Source organism: Pinus tabuliformis, chromosome 9 (assembly GCF_031772625.1).
Source record: "Pinus tabuliformis cultivar Carrire ecotype Pingquan chromosome 9, CPIR1, whole genome shotgun sequence".
In the NCBI taxonomy this organism is placed as follows: domain Eukaryota; kingdom Viridiplantae; phylum Streptophyta; class Pinopsida; order Pinales; family Pinaceae; genus Pinus; species Pinus tabuliformis.
In genome coordinates this window covers 1,217,783,798-1,217,804,184 of record NC_142307.1, presented here as the reverse complement: position 1 = coordinate 1,217,804,184, position 20,387 = coordinate 1,217,783,798, and the positions used below count along the sequence as shown (strand labels likewise).

Sequence of the window (20,387 nt, the reverse complement as noted above, 5' to 3'; positions counted from 1 at the left end):
AATTTGATTTCCCTTTGAAGCTTGACAATATCATTGCCAATTGTGTGTCTGAATGAAATGTCACAAATCTCCATAATGGTGATGACGTGACTTCTACAAATCCTGCAACCAATTTACTAAAAGCTTGATAAGTATAAGGGTCACTATCATAGTCAATATTTGGAACATTGAAACCATGGGGAATATCTGCAATAACTAGGGCATACTCCCTTTTAGGTATGAGTTTAGCAATGTCTTCATAGTTTCCTTGTATTACTTGATATTGAACAGTGTCTAGCCCATTCCAAATGAAATGAGTAAGAGTTGGATCAAGTTCAACATTCTTAACACGTTGCTTCCTTAGTCTTTTGGTCTTTATTTTTTCAATAAAGCTTCTGAAGCTAGTTGGTGCTCCATTATCATCCTTCTTCATCTTTTATAAAATAAACAAATATATGTGTAAGTTATAAATTAAAAATACTACACAGATGAATTAAAATGAATTTGTAAATCAAGATACCTTTTTAAATGCAATATAAAAAGCTTTTAATGTTGATGTAGAACTTGAATCTGGATAGTTGCGTACGACATCAACCCAACTATCTTCATTCAACAATCTAACCATTTGTTCTTGAATTTTCATGTAAACTTTGTGACTACATAGATAAAGTAACAAAAAGTCAATATAATGATATGTATAACAAATACTACCAAGAACAACATGTTTTATTTCAAATAAAATTATAATCTAGAAATAAATAAAAATAATTCAACAAACTTACTTTTGAAATTCCTCGGACATTTCCTCCAACGGTAATTCCCCTGACTTCACACGAGATAATATTGTTTTGAAAATTTTTTCATCTTTCACTCCTTGCATTGCTCTCCAAGGTGTGATAGTCATATCTTCTGGAAGCTGCTTCAATTCAGGACCTAATTTACTGCCGCCATATATCAATGGCTGAGACTTTTTAACCTTCTGGTTTTTAATGCCAATGTTTTCCCACATGCTAAAAATCTCATCAATCAAGTTCCAAATATCTCCAGTTCTAAATGCCAACTGGAAAATGTTATCAAAACCTCTGAATATATCACTAGGAAGGTTGTGTTTTCCACCTTTTGAATTGGGTTTCTCTTCAATTTGATAGCCTATTTCCATACAACATTCTCTTCGGAAATCTGCAGTAACATTTATCCTATCCCCACCACATTTTTTTTGAAAATCACTATGAATAAATCTAACCATTTGGATGAAAGTCATAGACATCCTATATTAATTATCTGAATTATGATCCCATGCCACTAACTTCGCTTCTATATCCGGTAAACCAGCGTAAATGATACATTTCATTGTTTCAAAACGTGGGTTATTGGGATATGCCTCCATCAATTATCTTTGAGCTTCTTCAGAATGGTTCCCCCCAAGCACATACTAATTGTATTCAAAACATTTGGACTTATCAAATGCTTCTTTGTTGGGAACTTGAATTGGATCAACAAGAAGCACATAATTAACCACATGAGCATATGGATTATACCTCATAAATGTCTTCAAGTTGTGAACATGCAGATGGTGTGGCTTTCTAACTTGATATTGACATTGTCCTTCACTTGCCTTATAGGTTTGTCTGACATTAACCTGAAATGTACGACCACCATCAATTAAGTTTTTCTTTGTCAAATTCTGTCGAATGGCATTTTGTTTTTTTTTTATAATGCCATCCTCTAAATCAGCTCCTAGTGTAATGATTTCTCTGCTTTCTTTTGAAGTTTCACTAGGTTCTTGACTGCTGGTAATGACTACTTCAAAATCTTCAACTTTACTTTTCTTCATCATAACATTCTCAACAGATTTATTTTTGGGCGTTGTTACTTTTGGTCTTTTATGACTCTTCTCAGTTCCAATGTCATCTTCAGTAATGCAAACATATGCTTCACTGTCAGTTTCAACTTCATTGCCCTCAAAAGTAACTTGTTTACCCTTACTAGATTCATCCACTAGAGACCTTTTTTTCTGATCCTTTGGATGTAGTTTCCTAGCATCATCGATTACTACATTTTTCTTGTTTTCCATATCTTCTTCTGACATTGAGTAAAAACTGCTGACAACTTTCATGATATCATGCTCTATGAAATGAATGCCTCCCAACCTAATTGAACAACTTTCAACAAAATTCTGCCAAATAAATTATCATATGTCAATAAAAATAAAATTAAAAAAATATAGCAAGACACTTTCAAGAAAACAAAATACAAATATAAATGACAATACTTACGATGTTTTGTTTCATCTCATTTACGATTTTTTTACACAACTTTGTAGATACATATCTCGTGTCATACACTGAATATGTTAGTTGATATTTAATCCTTTCATGTGACTTGGGAGATTTTGTAGGTATGTAAACAACTTCAGTGTCTGGTACTAAACACATATCTATGACTCTTCCCATCAGCTCAAAAATTCCATTTTCATTCGGTATATCAATATATAGATATGTGTTCACACTTTGACTTTCTCTTTCATTCACATACCATATTCTTGATGGGAATTTCACCTCTTTTGAATTCTTCCAGTCTGAAATCATCTTCTTATCATTTGAGGCACTTGAAATATTTGTAGCCATGAGCTCATGTGGAGTTCGTTCATCAATGTTTTTTGAAGATGCACCTTTAAGTGTCTTTGGTCCAGACATATTCACAGAAATCTTCTTTGGTTCCATTTTCCTAAAAAATAGAAACACAAATTAGTAAACAACGAAATCATATTAACTTAAATCCACAACGAAAATATAGCCTAAATTTTTAATTTGTATAATTAGATAATTGAAATAAAAAAAATATTAACACTAAAAAATGACAAAAGCCCACTAACACCACCTTGTCCATCCATGGAGTGGTGGGCGACTTCCCCACCACTTACCCCGCATGTCCCCTACCCCTCTTCCCCCTCAACTGACCCATGCCACCCCACCCCGCAATTGGACGGCCATCCAACGCACCTTTACCCCCCTTCCACACCTCCCCCCTACCCCCACACCACCCCACCCCCAACCACTTCCCCTCCACGCTGCACTCCACCCGTAGGACTCCTACCAGCCCACAACCCCAATGCCACTTCACCCCCTTTCCACTCTCCCTAACCCCCAACAACCTACCCCCTTCACCCCCAACCGAGCCACCCCACCCTGCAATTGGACGCCCACCCCAGCCCACCCTTACCCACCTTCCACCTACTCTACCTACCCGCCTCACCCCTAATTAAACCACCCCTCCCCGCAATCACAAAACTACCCCAGCCCACGTTTACCTCTCCTTCCCTCTACCCCTTAACCCCCCCTCCCCTACCTCATCCCCCGTACCTCACTCCCCGCGGACTCACCCCTCCTCCCTTCCTCTCACCTCACCCCTCATTCCCCCCCTCTCCCTACCCCTCCTCCTCACTCCCTTTGCCCCCCCTCACTACCTGCAGCCACCCCTACCCCTTGTTCCCCCTCACTCTACACCCCCCTCAACCCTCATCCCCCTCACTCCCCTTGTTCCCCCTCACTCTACCTGGACCCCCCTCACCCCTCACCACCTCCTCCTTCCCAACCTTCCCTCTCACCCCTTGTTCCTCCTCACCCCTCTCACCCCCACCTCACCTTTCATCCCTCCCCTCACTCCCCTTCTCCCCCTCTACCTAACACTCCCCCCTCACCCCTCGTTCCCCTCATAATCCCCCCCCTCACATCAACCCTCATCCCCCTCACCCCTCGTTCCCCCCCTCACTCTACCTCCTTCTACCCGTCATCCCTCCCCCTCACCTCACCCCTCTACCCGGGTCCCCCACCCTCCCCCTCATCCCCCTCACCCCTCGTTCCCCCCCTCACTTTAGCTCCTTCTACCCCTCATCCCTCCCCCTCACCTCACCCCTCTACCCAGGCCCCCTCGTTCCCCTTCATCCAGCCCACTCATTCCCCCCACTCCCTCTACCCGACAGCCCCACTCCCCCGAACCCTTAACTCCCCCCCACCCACCCTACCTCTACCTCCCTTCACACCCTCCCCCCACAACCCCTCGCAACCGCCCTCACCGCCCCCCACCTCAACCTACCCCTGCCCTCCCTCACCTTCCGACCTGTCCCATAACCCGCCCACCACCCCTCACCCTACCCGTAACCCCCCCCATCCTCACCCCTTAACACTCGCCACCCCCTTCCACCCTACCCCTCCCATCCCCCTTCCACCCTACCCGTCCCTCTCCCTTGCCCCCTACCCCATCCTCCCCCATCGATACCCACCCTTAACCCCTACGCCCCCTACCCCTACCACCCCCCCAACCCCCTCCCCTCATCCCCCTCACCCATCACCGCCCCATCCCACAACCCCTCCCTCCTCTCCCACACCCTCCCCTTCTTCCCCCCCCCCCCCCAAACATCCCCCCAAACCGACCCACAGATCACACCCCCCTTAACCCATCCGCTCCCGCCCCCCTTCCCTTTACTCCCCCCCAAACCCATCCACCCATCCCCGCCCCCTTAACCCATCTCGTTAAGCCCCACTCGAAACCCACCCATCCCCACCACCTTAACACCCACTTGAAACCCACCCATCGCCGCCCCTTTAACCCATCCACGCATCCCCATCCATCCCGTTAACCCTCGCCCAACCCGTGCTGGCCCCCTTAACACACCCCTAAACCCATCCCCACCCATCCCCTTAACCCCCACCCCATTAACCCACCCCCAGACCCACCCACCCATGCCCACCCGTAACCCCGCCCCCACCCCCTTAACCCACCCACCCACCCCCACACGTAAACCCCACCCCACCCCCAACCCATCCCCGCCCCCACCCCCAACACATCCTCGCCCCCTTAACCCCGACCCCAACCGTAACCCCGCCCCCTCCCATCCCCGCCCGGCCCCCTCCCATCCCTGCCCCGCCCCTCCCCCTCCCCCTCCCTCTCTCATCTGCCTCTGCCTCCTGACTTCTGCCCACTCAGACGGCCACCTGGGCGTGCCTACGGGCCGTTGGGGTGGTGTGGACCCACCCCGCGCCACCTTGGCGGCCCGCAGGTGTGCCCAGGTGGCCATCCGAGTGGGCGGAAGTCGGTAGGTGGAGGAGGGAGGGAGGGCGAGGGGGAGGGGTGGGGCGGGGATGGGAGGGGGCGCGGGGGGGATGAGAGGGGGCCAGGCGGGGGGCAGGGTTACGGGGGGCGGGGATGGGCAGGCAGAGGTGGGGGCAAGTTTACAGGGGGCGGGTTAAGGGGGCGAGCGGGTATGGGTTGGGTGGGGTTAGGGTTACGGGGGGCGGGCGGGTATGGGTTGGGTGGGGTTGGGGTTACGAGGGGCGGGGTAGGGTTAATGGATTTTGGGGGGGGTTAACGGGGGGGGAGGGTATGGGTTGGGGGGGGGTTTAAGGGGGGGAGCTGGGGGGTGATGGGGTAGGGTTAGGGGGGGTGGGGCCGGGATGGGTGGGTGGGTTTGGGGGAGGTTAAGGGGGTGGGTGGGGATGGGTTGGGGGGCCATTAAGGGGGGTGGGGTGCATTGGGGGGGTGTTAAGGGGGGGCTGTCGGGGGTTAAGGTGGGGTGGGGGGAGGGTTAAGGGGGGGCCGCTGGGGGTAGGGGGAGGGGTAGGTTTAGTGGGGGGCGCCAAAAGGGGGAGTAGGGTGAGGGTGAGGGTAGGGTCCCAGGGGTAGAGGGGGAGGGCCAAGGGGTTTGGGGGGTTATGGAGGGGGCCGGGGCGTGAGGGGTAAGGGTGAGGCGGAGGGGGTGGGTTGTGGTGGGGAGGTGGAATAGGGATGAGAGGTGACGGGGGGAGTTGGGGTTGTGGTGGGGGGGTAAGGGGGCTGTTGGGGTAGAGTGGGAAGAAACAAGGGGTGAGGTGAGGCGGAAGGGAAGGGGAGTCGTGCAGTGGGGAAGGTGGGTGGCTCCAGTGGAGTGAGGTAGGGGGCCGAATAGGGGTGAGGGGTCGTGTGGGGTAGGGAGGTCAGGCGGAAGGGGGGTTGAGGGGTGAGGGGGAAAGGGGTTGTTGAGTTTGGGGAGGGGACTGGAAGGGTGTGCAGAGGGAGTGGGTGGCTGATCGATTGCAGGATGGGGTTGCCCTGGGCCCGCCATGCTCACGTCGAAAATATTTGTTAATTTGGTTGACAAATTTTTTTAATTTTATAAAAAAATAAATCTAGTCGCCGGTCGATTGCAGGATGGGGTTGCCCTGTGCCCACCATGGTCATGACGGAAATATATCTTATTTGGTTGACAAAAAATTTTAAGTTTAGAAAAAAAATCTACTTCGTTAAACTAATTTAATAATAGATATTTCAAGGAAAAAAATTAAACTGGCCTTTCAATTGCGTAAATTCTTCATTGAATATGTTGTTGATCCCAATGTAACTGCTCCACAAATTCACTCCATGTCTTTTAATGAACCTCAACAAACCTTGATGTAACGTGAGTAATAGTGATAATGGAATATATAGGTGAAACTACGGAGATGTTTTATCGTACGGTGAATGCGGGATTAATTAGTTTTAATAAATTTTAACGTGTTAATTTTTTTATGGCGAGGAATGAAAATGTGATAAAGCGAACAGTTTGGAATTGTTTTATAGCAGGGTGAATGTGGGATTACCTTGTTTCTAAATGTATTATAAAAATTTAAAAAACCATTCAATTGTTTACTAAAAATTATATACTCTGACTATTAAAATAATTTAGGTAGAAGTTGTAGTTTACAATTTTAACTTTAATGATTTATTTCATAAAAAAAATTAAGTTTACATTTTTCATTATATTTCATAATAAAATAATGAAGTGAAATATATCTCACAAACTTTTAGGAGGGAAATGTTTTCGCGAAGTTTTTTGGTTGGAAAATTTTTGGAGGGAAATATTTTCGTGAAATTTTTTTGGAGGGAAATTTTTGGAGGGGAAATTTCATTCTCTAAGCTATATAATATCTTTAGGAGACTCTCCATTTGTATCATTCAACATCTTCTATTTGAAAGGGATAGATTGTCCTGATAATGAAGTTTTGATTTATACAGCATCAACATCTTCATCGTGTAACAACTCTATTCATATGAATGAATATAGTGGGAATTATTCCACTATGAATAGAAAGTAAATTCTTCCACTTAGTCCAGATCCTAAGGACTATGAGAGCAGCACTGATGAAATAGGGGATGGAGAATTTCAAATAAGTAAAGAGTCACATATTCCACTTAGTCCGAATTCGAAGGACTATGAAAGCAGTAGTGATGATGAGCTTGATGACAAATTTCAAAAGAATGGAGTCCCATGGTGTCCACTTAGTCCTAATTCTATGGACTATGAAAGAAACAGTGATGAAGATCAAGTTGGTGAAGTTTAAAAGAATGGAGTGCCACGGTGTCCACTCAGTCCTAATTCTAAGGTCTATGAGAGTAGCAGTGATGAAGAGCGTGATAACGAATTTGAAAAGAATGGAGTGTCAAAGTGTCCACTTAGTCCTAATTCTAAGGACTATGAGAGCAGCAGTGCTGAAGTACATGACGATGAATTTCAAAAGTATGGACTGTCACGGTGTCCAGTTAGTCCTAATTCTAAGGACTATGAGAGTAGCTTTGATGAAGAGTGGGATGATGAATTTCAAAAGTATGGAATGCCACGGTGTCTAGTTAGTCCTAATTCTAACGACTATGAAAGCAGCTTTGAGGAAGAGTGGGATGATGAATTTCAAAAGTATGGAGTGCGACGGTGTCTAGTTAGTCCTAATTCTAAGGACTATGATAGCAGCAGTGATGAAGAGCGGGATGATGAAATTCAAAATAATGGAGTGTCACGGTGTCCACTTAGTCCTAATTCTAAGGACTATGAGAGAAACAGTGATGAAGAGCGCAATGATGAATTTCAAAATAATGGAGTGTCACAATGTCCTCTTAGTCCTGATTCTAAGGACTATGAGAGTAGCAATGATGAAGGAAACGATGATGCACTTAGTCCTAATTCTAATGAGTATAAAGGTAGCAGTGATGAAGGACAAGATGATACACTTAGTCCTAATTCTATGGACCATGAGAGCAGCACTGAAAATGCACATGAGGAAGAATATCCAATAAACATCGAGTCAAAATTTCCATTGAGTCTGAATTCTATGGACTATGACAGTAGCACTAAAGAAGGGGAAGATGAAGAATATCCTCCAAGTCAGTATTTGAAAAGCACAGTTGATCATAGTGTGGATAACATTCCTCTTAATGATGATAAAAATCCTTATACAAATGATGATCTAATGATAGAGATTTTGCCAAGAAATACAGTATCGAGGAGTAGGAGCAGACCTTTTTGTATCAATGCAAGATGTTCTAGTTATACAAGGGGTATAGAAAAATATCTCACGAGAAGAAGTTCTATCAACGTACTCATTTCAAGTGAATTTTGCTAGAAAGATTGGTTGAAACATATGGATTTCAAATTTGCATTTGAGAGCAGGAAGAGATATTTGTCAATGAATAAAAGCATGCAAAATTTATATTTAGTTGGGTTCATGCAATCTGCATTGTCAAGTTATGATTATCATATTAATACTTTATTTATCTATAAAAAGCTTTCAAAATGTTTCATTCAATTGGGAATTTTCACCTCTCGAGAATTCAAGAAAATTTGGAAAAGGATCCCACATTTTATTCTGAAATATGTCATAAAAGATAGTTTGGGCCATTATCATACATTGCAATGTCATGGATGAAAGATTTCTTTTCAAAGCATGGAGAGTGTATGCCAAATAGAGAGACAATACGTATTCCAGATAATTTTTTGAGATGCGAAATCTACAACTTATATAAAGAAAATGTAGAAGGTGCTGAGGGACATGGCCGGTTTATTACATATCAATATTTTGTGAAGATATGGAAGATAGAATTCAACAATGTCTGTATTCCTAAGAAGACAAGGATGGGGATTTGCAGTACATGTGCTTCTCTTAAATAAAAAAGGGACAAATGTGAAGGGTCAAAAAGAGGTAGGCCTAGGACATGAGCTTTATTAATATAAAATTTCTATATATTTTCAAAAAGCATATTTATGTAATATGTTCATTAAAATAAGATTTATTTATTTGATTTCTGAATTGATTTTAGGATAAATTATCTCTTTATTAAAAACATATGGATTAATGACTAAAATGTTACATAAGGATAATAATATGCATTTGATTTTACATAAATTATTATATAATTTCTTTGGTAACCATGAGGATTAGCTTAGTTGGTCGAGTCTCTATTGTTAAATGCACCTTTTATTGAGAGGTCACGGGTTCAATTCTCTCGACACTCTTGAGCTTAGGCTCTCTGGTTGACCTAAGAAGAAGTGATCAAGAAGTGATCCTTTCCTGTAGATCTATTTGGTACAATTATTATGTGGACCTAGTGATCACTAATCTCCAAAGATCGTAGGTGATCCTTTCTTGTAGATCTATACCTAAGAAGAAGTGATCACAATTATTATGTGGACCTAGTGATCACTAATCTTCAAAGATCGTAATATATATATATATATATATATATATATATATATATATATATATATATATATATATATATATATATATATTACATAATGTATTTTTAATAATTTTTTATTAAACTATTATATAATTTTACTATAAAATAAATATTGTAATGTAATATAATGTAATTTTTTGTTGGCCTTAAAAGGTAGCTCTTTATGGCATCACTAATCTTAATCTCCAAAGATCATAATATATATATATATATATATATATATATATAATATTACATAATGTATTTTTAATCATTTTTTATTAAACTATTATATAATTTTACTATAAAATAAATATTGTAATGTAATATAATGTAAATTTTTGTTGGCCTTAAAAGGTAGCTCTTTACGGCATCACTAATCTCCAAAGATTGTAATATATATATATATATATATATATATATATATATATATATATATATAATATGTATTTTTAATAATATTTTAATATAAAATATATATTGTAATGTAATATAATGCAAATTTTTGTTGGCCTTAAAAGGTAGCTCTTTATGGCATCACTAATCTCCAAAGATCGTAATATATATATATATATATATAATATTACATAATGTATTTTTAATCATTTTTTATTAAACTATTATATAATTTTACTATAAAATAAATATTGTAATGTAATATAATGCAAATTTTTTTTTGCCTTAAAAGGTAACTCTTTTTATGGCAGGGTGATTACACTTAGGGATTACCAAGTCTCATATGAGTAATGAGTAAAGTAGACTAAGAGTAAGGTATTTCATAACTTTCAAAATCATATAACAAAAGTAATAATAAAAAAGTAACAATCATTCACTTACCAAGATTAAACTTAAATAATAAAAAAAAACAATAATTCTTTATAACGACTCAAAATAAATTTAATTAATTTCAATAATATTAACCTATTTATTAATTATAAAATAATTAATAAATATTAATATTATACTATTATATAATAAGTCTCCATTTTATATTTCTCCATTATGAATAGCTAATGGTCTATTTCTTACGAGAAAGTCAATGAGGGTGGGTGTAATAAAAATAAAAAAGTAAAATACTTGTTTTAATTTACAATCTTATAAGTTTTCACAAGATTCAAACTTGGGTATTTTTCCTTTTAATATATGTATTTTTAATTTTAATATTTAAAAAAAATGTTTTTTCTTAATACAAGGTTCAAACTTGGGTATTTGTCCTTTTAATATATGTAATTTTAATTTTAATATTTAAAAAAATGGTTTTTCTTAATACATGTAAATGAATATTTATTCATTTTTCGACTTATTAAGGACGTATTATACCTAATTAAATGTTGATAGGTACACATAAGGTAAAAGGTAAAAGATATTTCTAATGTAATTATTTTACAACTTAGTTATACATAAATGAGAATTTACTCATTCGTTAAAGTCATTGAGGTATTTTGAACTTATTAGTCCCTGCCTGGGACTAATAGCGATCGATTCAGCGTTGTCGGCGTATTGATCCTCTATTTGACCAAAAATATTGATGTGCATCACAATTTTAACCAAAGTTTTCATATTAAAAAATAATATAAAATTTATTATGTAATTTCTGATTGGCCAACAAAGTTGAGGGTCTTATTGCGGGCTTCCCAGGTTTCAAGACAGGTAAAAGTAAGATATCCTAAGTTTTTGGTACCTCTTCTGCGTGTCCTCGCGGGCAAACTTTTCTGATATCCAAAGTTTTCAGGTGCAAAAGATATTCAACTTTTCTGCTATTCAAGGTTTTCTCGTGCAAAAGATTTTTATATCCAAACTAAATATTCTGGTGCAAAAGATTTTTATATCCAAACTAAATATTCTGGTGCAAAAGATTTTTATATCCAAACTAAATATAATTCATTGAAGATTTTTATATCCAAACTACATATAATTCACTGACACGAACTTCAGAGAGAATTTACTGCCACATGGCTATCTGCATGCGGAAGCTCTAGTGGGCTTTCTGCATGCGGCAGCTCTGGTGCTATCTGTAGGCGAGCAAGTTGATTTCTCATTATGAGTCATTGTTCTCAGGTAGGTCGCACCCTTTTTTTGGAACTGGTTTCTTTTATAAGCGAGGTACTTCGATAATACGACATATAATCTCTAGGTTCTGGACCAAGGTTTCAACCATGAGGCCAAGACTGTGTTCTGAGTTTTCTCGCAATTGCTAGAGTTGGAATGTCAAAGGTTTCATTATCTGTTTTTAGTTCAGCCTCCTCCATGGCGGTTGCCAAAAAATATTCTAATAGTTTGTTACAGTTTGTTGTAAAATAGTTTGATGCGTGTCCAGTATTACAATTTGTTGTAAAATTGTTTGACGTGTTTCTGTGTTTAGCGTTGTATTTGTCTGGCAACGACGTGACTTTTGGTGTTGCATGTGGTGCGGCACCGGTTGGACACGATATTGCTGAAAAGAGTGTTGCTATGACGCCGGTAAAAAGGTGTTGGTGCCATCACTGAATCACTGGATGGTGTTGCGCGAAGACGTTGCGGATGGTGCTGCAGCGAAGAGGGATATTTATGATATTAAAGAGTAGCTTTGTTTAGAAGATTTTCTAAACATATAGAGTTTATTATTGGGAGACATTTATCACAAGCATTAGATTACCTATTTTTAGAAACTACATCTATGATATTAAAGAGCAGCTTTGTTTAAAATATTTTCTAAACATATAGAATTTATTATTGGGAGGCATTTACTTTTCAAGCCAGAATTTTTAAGAGATATTTTCCCTGCCATTTATCATTATTTAAATGTTTTTGTCGACACCGATATTTTTGGGAAGTTCACAACATTAACAATCATCGATATTAGATAGAGGAGTAGATTGGAATTTTTTAATAGCATTGTAAAGTAGATTAAATGGCCTCTCACCTCTCAGGCAGCTGGCTACCACCGTCTGCCACCTCTCAGGTAGCTGGCTACCACCGCCTCTCAATTTCTTGCCACCAAACACAATATGAAATTAGTCTTTACCATCTGCGGAGGAAGGTTTCCGGTGAGACTGTTGTTGGATAGGCTTCAGAGCCGAAGTCTGCAATGGCAGGAGTGGCAGCAATGGAGGAGTGGCAGAAATGGAGACTCCTTTCATTTGCGCTTCCCATCTTCAGCTATAAGCATGCAGGTTATAATCCCAGGTGATGTTATTCAGTGAGATGTCCTACATAAGCAACAATGGAGTGCATTACCTTTCTGGCCAGGTATTGTTTTATTTTCGTTTGATTCTTTTCAAATCATAAGTCTGTTAAAAATTTTAACATGCAATTAGAATTTGTCAGGTTTATATTGACAGGGTTTTTGTTGTTGACTCGCATTGCAGAGAGGAGTAAACCCCCTTTAAATATTTGGCGGTGGCGCTCGTTCATGCTCCAAATTCTTATTGAGATTTTCCTGAGTAATATTAAGAGATTTTCATGGTTGATTCCCAATGCACGGAGTAGTTGAAAAGGTAGCTGAGAAAACCCTTTTTATAAAATATTTGTATGTTCCAATTCTTCTGCTCAGTAAGATTCACTTATGAGTGTCGGGTTTTTATTGTGTATTGAGGACTCCTGTGAAAATGAAAATAAAACCAGTTTTAACCAGTTTATTGTGGTATGCTGTTAATGTGTGATTTTTAACCAGTTTTACCAGATTGATTTTCGTATGTGTTTACTTATTTTATCTGTGGTTGTTGGAGGCATTTACCGCATTGTTGGTTTAGTGCGTTGTTCGTCGAGTAAGTGCGCAACCTGTAAATCATGAATTTGGAACACAAATAGACTTAAATTGAAGTACCGTTAATTTAAATTAAAATGTATATTATTTTTAATTTAGATTGAAATTACAGTGCCATTGATTCATTTAGTTGTGTTTTAATTTTTAATTTATTAAAATAGATTTAAGTGTATAAAAATAGAATATTATAATTTTTTTAAGTGTATAAAATTACAGAAGCTGTAATTTTACAGAAAAAAGGGCTAGAATAACATTCTTTTCTGCATCCATGTTACTGAATTATAAATATTTATATAAATTCACTATAAATCTTCTTTCTTGGTCAGGGTCAATAAGAAACGTTTCTGCAATGTAATAATCCGGCGTCATACTTTTTTAATATTATACTTGCATGGCTTTCTCGCTTTTCTTTCTCTGAGTTTTAAATAGTTATTTACGGCTTCCCGTCATCATCGCTGCCTTTTATTTCATAATATGGTAATTGTTTCTAAAGGGTCTAAATAAGTTTCCTAAAATACAAACACAGAGAAGGATTGGTATACTTTATGGACTGGTTATAATTCGCTTTAAACCAACGATTTATATAGTATATAAACCTGTGTAGTATAACAATCCATATGACCTATACATTACACTTTAAATAATTTTAAATACATACATTTATATAGATCGTTGTATGAAGTACAATTTTATATGGATCCTTGCATGAAGTACAATTTTCATTCATTTTCCTTGTTTATATTATAAGGCTGAAATGGTTTCCGTTATAAATCAGGGCAACTAGACTGCTGTTATCTGGATCTAGTTTTGGTGTTGGTCACGGTTAATAAGAAATGTTTCTGCAATGGAATAATTGGGTGTCGTGCTGTTCTGTTTTTAATATTATACTTATCTGTTCAGTTTTTCTTTCTTGGAGTCTTAAAATACCTATTTATTTATTTATTTCCATTTGTAATACAGAAGGTCTAGTAGGTCTAGTATAGTTTATGGATTGGTTGTAATCGCTAAAGTTAACGATATAAACATGTGTTACTCTCTAAGAACAAATTTAAATACACTTTTATGTAGATCGTTGTATGAAGTTCAATCTTCATTAATTTCACTTGTTTATATTATAAGGTTTAAATGCCTTCTGCTATATTGTTTTTTGGGGGTGCTAGTTATATGAGTTCATATATAATTCTGAGATGTTTTATGTATGATTATTGATTCCATAGGGAGTCCCGTTGTAATCAATAAGAATCTGTTAAATCTAGGTTGATTTCCAATTAATTAATTTATTGTTAAAAGATTTATATCACTAGTTAAACTTATATTATCATGATAAAAAAATTATATCGACAAATCATTCATATAATTATATTATAAAAATATTTAATATGAACATTAATGTGGGTTTAAGTAATTTTAATTATATTATAAAAAAAATTTGTTGAGTATTCAAGAGGATTCCAATAGTTCAATATATCACTTAGACTGAGGGGGAATTGAAATAGAGAAATTTGAATCGCAATGACCAATTGAAGTAGGCTAAAAGACATAATTATTTTATTTTAATTTGCACTAATTTGAAACACAATTATTTTATTTTAATTTACATTAATCTTCTTTTTCAGGTTTCGCACGACTATATCTTCATAATATCCAACATATCATCACATCCAAGGGGAATTTAACCAATAACTTCACATCAAAGAGTACCTTAACAGAACACGCAATAATCATCTATCAAAAACCACATGAAAAATTTACATTAATTTTATTAAATTTATATTCATTTTAAATTCTTTTAATCATACACAATAAAAATTTACATAATTTTTTTATATATATATATTATTGTTAAATACATTTCTTCATAATTGTTTTTTTCATACTTATAAAATAAATTTAATAATATAAATTTCAGAAAGCAGTTTATTCGTCCAAAGTGCAAGGCGGCCATATGCCCTTGTGTGGTAACAGAAGAAATGAAATGGCGAATTGGCATCGGCGAGTAATGGAGTGGACAATTCGTTCCAATTAGTGCTTGCCAACGGCAACAATTGTCACACACTTGCAACAGCGTTGACATCGGCCAGTAATGGAGTGGACAATTCGTTTTGGACAATTCGTTCCAGTTAGTGCTTGCCAACGGCAACAATTGTCACACACTTGCAACAACTATAACCCCACGAGAATTTCTTTTCAGATAACTTGCTAATTTTTCGGTTATATAGGCAGCGACTACCGGCTGCATGCAACACTTTTTATACTTAGTTGAGTATTGTTAGATATAGATGAGGTAATAAGGAAATTTAAGGCAATTATTTTACATCTTAATTATACAATAGTGATGTTTTAATTATACAATAGTTATGTTTCAAAGAATAAAATTGGTAGTCCAAAGTATTAGTACAAAACCATATAATGTACAAGACTTTGAAATGTGAGAGAAATATCAACTATATTTTTTAATGTATCAATTAGTAACATGTAAGAGAGTCAAGAAGATTATTTATGCATATTACAAATTATGTTAACCTATAGAAGATTAGCTAGATAAATTAGTTTTTTCTATTTAATGGAAATAAAATATGAAAATATTTTGAGAGGAAAGATAAAGGGTATGGATTTTGGATCTAAAGCATTATAAGGTAACTACTTTATCCAAAAGTTATTTTTTTATATAAATATATCTGGGATATTAGATGGTTGAGATTTAGGAGGTAAGAAATTTGAGACTTAAAGGGAACATGAAATGGGAAGTAAGAGTAAAGAAAAGAAAAGAAAACCATAATAAAATAAGGAAAAGTGAGGAAAATTGTTGAGAAAAAGGTGAAGGAAAATAGACTGAAATAGATTAATAAAGTAAAATTTATGTTTTCAAGTTACTTGTGATCCCCACTTACCTTTGTTATGATGAAAAATGAAGAATGGAGAAAGAAGGGATGTAGGTATGATGAAAATAAAGAATGGAGAAGGAAGGAATGCAAGTATGATGAAAAATGGAGAATGGAGAAGGAAGGAATGCAAGTACGATGAAAAATAAAGAATGGAGAAGGAAGGGATGCAAGTGACAAAGTAGGAGAAAGGCATCTATTGTGGATCCATGTATGTTGAGGATTTGTCAAGGAAAATGGTGGTGAGAGGTAGAAAGGAAGAGATGTATAGAGTTTAAAAATTTGAAAATATAGAAAGAAAGATATAAAAGGAGAAGAACATGTACAAGACAAAATGGAAAATCAATATATGGAAAAAGGATTTTGAAATTGATCTTCGTGTAATTATAAATATATTTATTCAAGAGGTACCATGATGCATTTTTGAAATAGAGCAAATTAATCTTGAGGGGGGAAGGAGGTCCTCTTGATATGAGCACACCAGTAACATATATGTGGAGTTTATGGAGTAGATTAAGGTCTGAGTTGATCACATGAAGTTTGTGATATTTGGTTGTATTAAGTATGTTTGTCTTATTTTTCCTACATTAATTACTATAGGTACCCTATTATACCAAGGACAATGTATCATAGGGTGAGGCTCAAAATTATCATCTAACTTTTCTACGATCCTACATGATTGTGTCTCTAGAATATCCATTAGTGAAGGCACACTGAGCTTTGAGAAAATTTGTCATGAAGGTGTATTACAAGTTAATGGTATCCCTCTTGATTATTTTAGTATTTATCATACATTTTTGGAAGATTGGTATTCTTTTAGGAAGGATGCCCAATGAAGTGATTATTAGAGACTAGGCTTGTGTTGTTACAACAAGCATGCATGCACACACAACACTACCAAGGGCTTCTTCCTTTTCCAATACAATCCTTTACATTAAATGAAATATAGAATTATGGTCCATGGAGTAGAAAAAATAACCATGTGATCCTTAAGTAGTGAATAGATTATTCCTCTCTTGATAAATAATGAAACTTGCTTACCTAGTGTCTGTAGATTTCCCAGGCATGGATATGCAATTTGATTCTCCCTCCAATTTATCATGACCCCTTTAAGAGGGACCCTTTATGAATAACTAGAACATTTATATTAAAATTATAAGGCATGAGTAGTAGAATACAATTTTCGACATGATAATTACTTCCTACTATTTTTCAAACAATAAATTTTATGCCACTGCTATTATTGAATAATTATACTCATAAAATTCCAACATTATTTTGCAACAAAGACATTAAATATCATAGAGACACAACCATTCAAAATAGACACAAAATATTTTCACCTCGAAAACCTAACCTTGGGAGAAAATCCAACAATATTTTCTTGAGGAGAAATTTTCTTTCAACAACGTTTATAAATAAGATATCTTTTACAAATCTATGCCAATATACAAGTCAAAATACAAGTCAAACTTGGTCAAATAACATCAAGTCAACATTGGTAAAAACGCTTAGAAAATCAAAAGTCAACACTAGTCAAACAATAAAACTTTACAGTCAACTCAACCTAGTCAAACTTGGCACTACGATCTGTGGTCAACCCGCTCGTGCGACCCACCGACTAATCAAATTGCAATCATATCCACATGTCTAGTCTTGGGTCAAAGATGTGGTTAAACTTGTACATGTGGCCTCCAAAAGCTCGACCAAACAATTAGTCAACTTCTCAGTCAAAATTTGTCAAAGATAGCTTAGTCAAGTTCAGTTAATTCATTGGTTAATCAACCCTTCCTTCTCACATGTGCGGCCAAAACAAGAGTGAAATAGAATAGATGATCTACAACAACAAATTTTCTCCTTGGGAAAATTCCTCCTCCACTAGTAAAGATTGAGTGAGTTTGCTATGTTGATTTTTTCCTCTCGCATGTTGTCTATTTATATAAAGCTCTAAGGTTGAGTAGAGACGCATCAAGTTGGTTTCTTATCACAATAAACCCCCTCACTAATGGAGCCTACATCACAACTCAACATCAGACTAGAAATGTTTACCCCACTTGGGTGAAAAGCCCCAATCAATAAACAATTCAAACTCGCTCTGTAAAAGATAGATCACTCCATCCCAGAGCACAAAGTGAGTGTCATGGGCCATTCACCCCTAGCCAAACAAGAATGCCCCCATGGGTGAATGTATCATTCTCCCCTAGTCAAATCAACATGACCCCATGAGAGAAAATTTTCCCCTAGGGGTTTTATCCCTAGCCAAATTAGTAGGGCCTAATGGGTAAATGTATCATTCCCCCACTGGTCAAATCAAGGTGATACTGTTGGAGCTATGGAAGATCTCCTTCCAAAATATCCACAATAAGAAACTTATAAGGATCCAATCCCTATTGGAAAAAGGAGAGAATCTCCAAGAAGATAAAGTATTGGTGATGTTGTATGATCTTTGTTCTTTTGGCCAAAGAGTGTTGTTAAGCGATGCGATGGCGAGGAAGGTTGAATAAGTGCTCACTTGTTTTTTTGATAGTTTTTGGCATAGAAAGAAAAGTGATGATCCTTCCAAGCCTTTCAAAAATAGTCTATCCCAAATTAGAAAATAAGTTACCTTGGGTCATAATTTATGCCCCTAAATCTATGTCCAAATAAAAAAAGTGTATGCAAATTATATTAAACTTATATTTATAATAAATGAAAAATACATCTATATAATAATAATAACATAGAAATGAGCTCAATGACACTGAGACTTTATTTTAGGAAAATGATAACATCCCTTCTATTAACTAAAAATGATAATATTTTTTTTTAAATAAAGATTAATGTATAAAAGAATGATAATGCTCTTTTTTAATATAAAACAATTTATAAAAATAATAAGTAATAAAAGATATTAGGAAAATTTTGATAAAATAATTAATAAAATATATTAGGAAGAAAATCCTTTATTACAAATTCAATACCAATTTTTTTTTATAACCTAGGTAAGAACGTCGTCATTTTATTTTATTTTTATCTCAGATGCCAATCACTGATCGAATATGAAGTTTTCGGAATATGGGCTTTTGTTATTCCCTTATAATTGGGAATATAAGCAACTAACAGAGGATTGATACTTAGCTTATCATTGCATGTGTGTTTTACCAAGTGTCTCATTCACGATAAAACGTGCTGATCGATCGGTGGCAGGTTCAGGACCTTGGATTTTGCTCACTGTGTCTTTCTCACACTGGAATCGTGTCCCACCTCTTTCAATGACTCCTGTTCTGTTTCAATCAACAACGTAATCTTAGTTATGCCCCACGAGTCCATTTTTTCAACATTACCGCTTTGTTCGCCGCTGATTTTCTTCATACCTCCCATGCCTTTCGATCATACAGAATCCCCACCACAGGGCCTAATGGCATTCAAAGGCACCATACTCTACGATGCAATTGGTATTTACGTGATACGAGAATGCTGAAAGTAGAAAATCATCATGGTTTCAATTTCCATCTGGTCATGCTTATCAATGTAACACAGTGCAACAAGGGGAATTTTAAAGGTTTTTCCATTTCAGTATTTAGATTATTGATTCCAGATATATCATGATAATAAAAGCAGTGTAAATTCATTTTATTCCCATAGGTATGATAAATTTTTTTAATAATGAAACTTTACATCAAGTAATTTGAATTTTATTAATGTAAAGTAAGTTTACAATTAAACAGAAATGTTATTGATATTATATAAGTGCATCAAATTTATATTAAAAACACACAAAAATAAATAAATATATTTTTAAATCTCAACCATATACCATTAATTTAATTAAAAATATATATATTTTTATTATCAATATATTTTTTAATGATTATGTTCAATTATTTAAAAATTATATATTTCTTTACAACTATGATTTGAATTAATTGGTTAGTAAAAACAGATAAATATCAAAACACTTTTTTTTTTTTAAATTATAAAATTTAAACTAAATTATAATTTTATTTCCAATTATTATTATTATTAATAAAGACAATAATATATAAATTAAACATATATACATTCTAAAAGATTATGTAACAACATTTTTAATTATATGGATTTTATTTCAATATCATGTTCAACACTATAACTTATTAATCTACATGTTTAAAAAAACATAATTCATATATATGACATTTTTTTGATTAATTAATTTAACTAAAATGATAGAATAGACATAACTGCTTTTGAGAATATCATTAATCTTTAATTTATTACTCTTTCTAAAAATATTTTAAAATATTCTCTCAAAATTA

At 36.4% G+C, this 20,387-nt stretch overlaps 1 long non-coding RNA gene across 1 annotated transcript; it reads left to right on the top strand.

Moving 5' to 3' along the window:
• The first annotated feature begins 12,547 nt into the window (after positions 1 to 12,547).
• LOC149152920 (uncharacterized) lies at positions 12,548 to 13,098 on the top strand. The gene is made up of 2 exons (XR_016262176.1): positions 12,548 to 12,711; positions 12,831 to 13,098. It is a non-coding gene; the product is annotated as an uncharacterized LOC149152920 (long non-coding RNA).
• Positions 13,099 to 20,387: the final 7,289 nt, after the last annotated feature.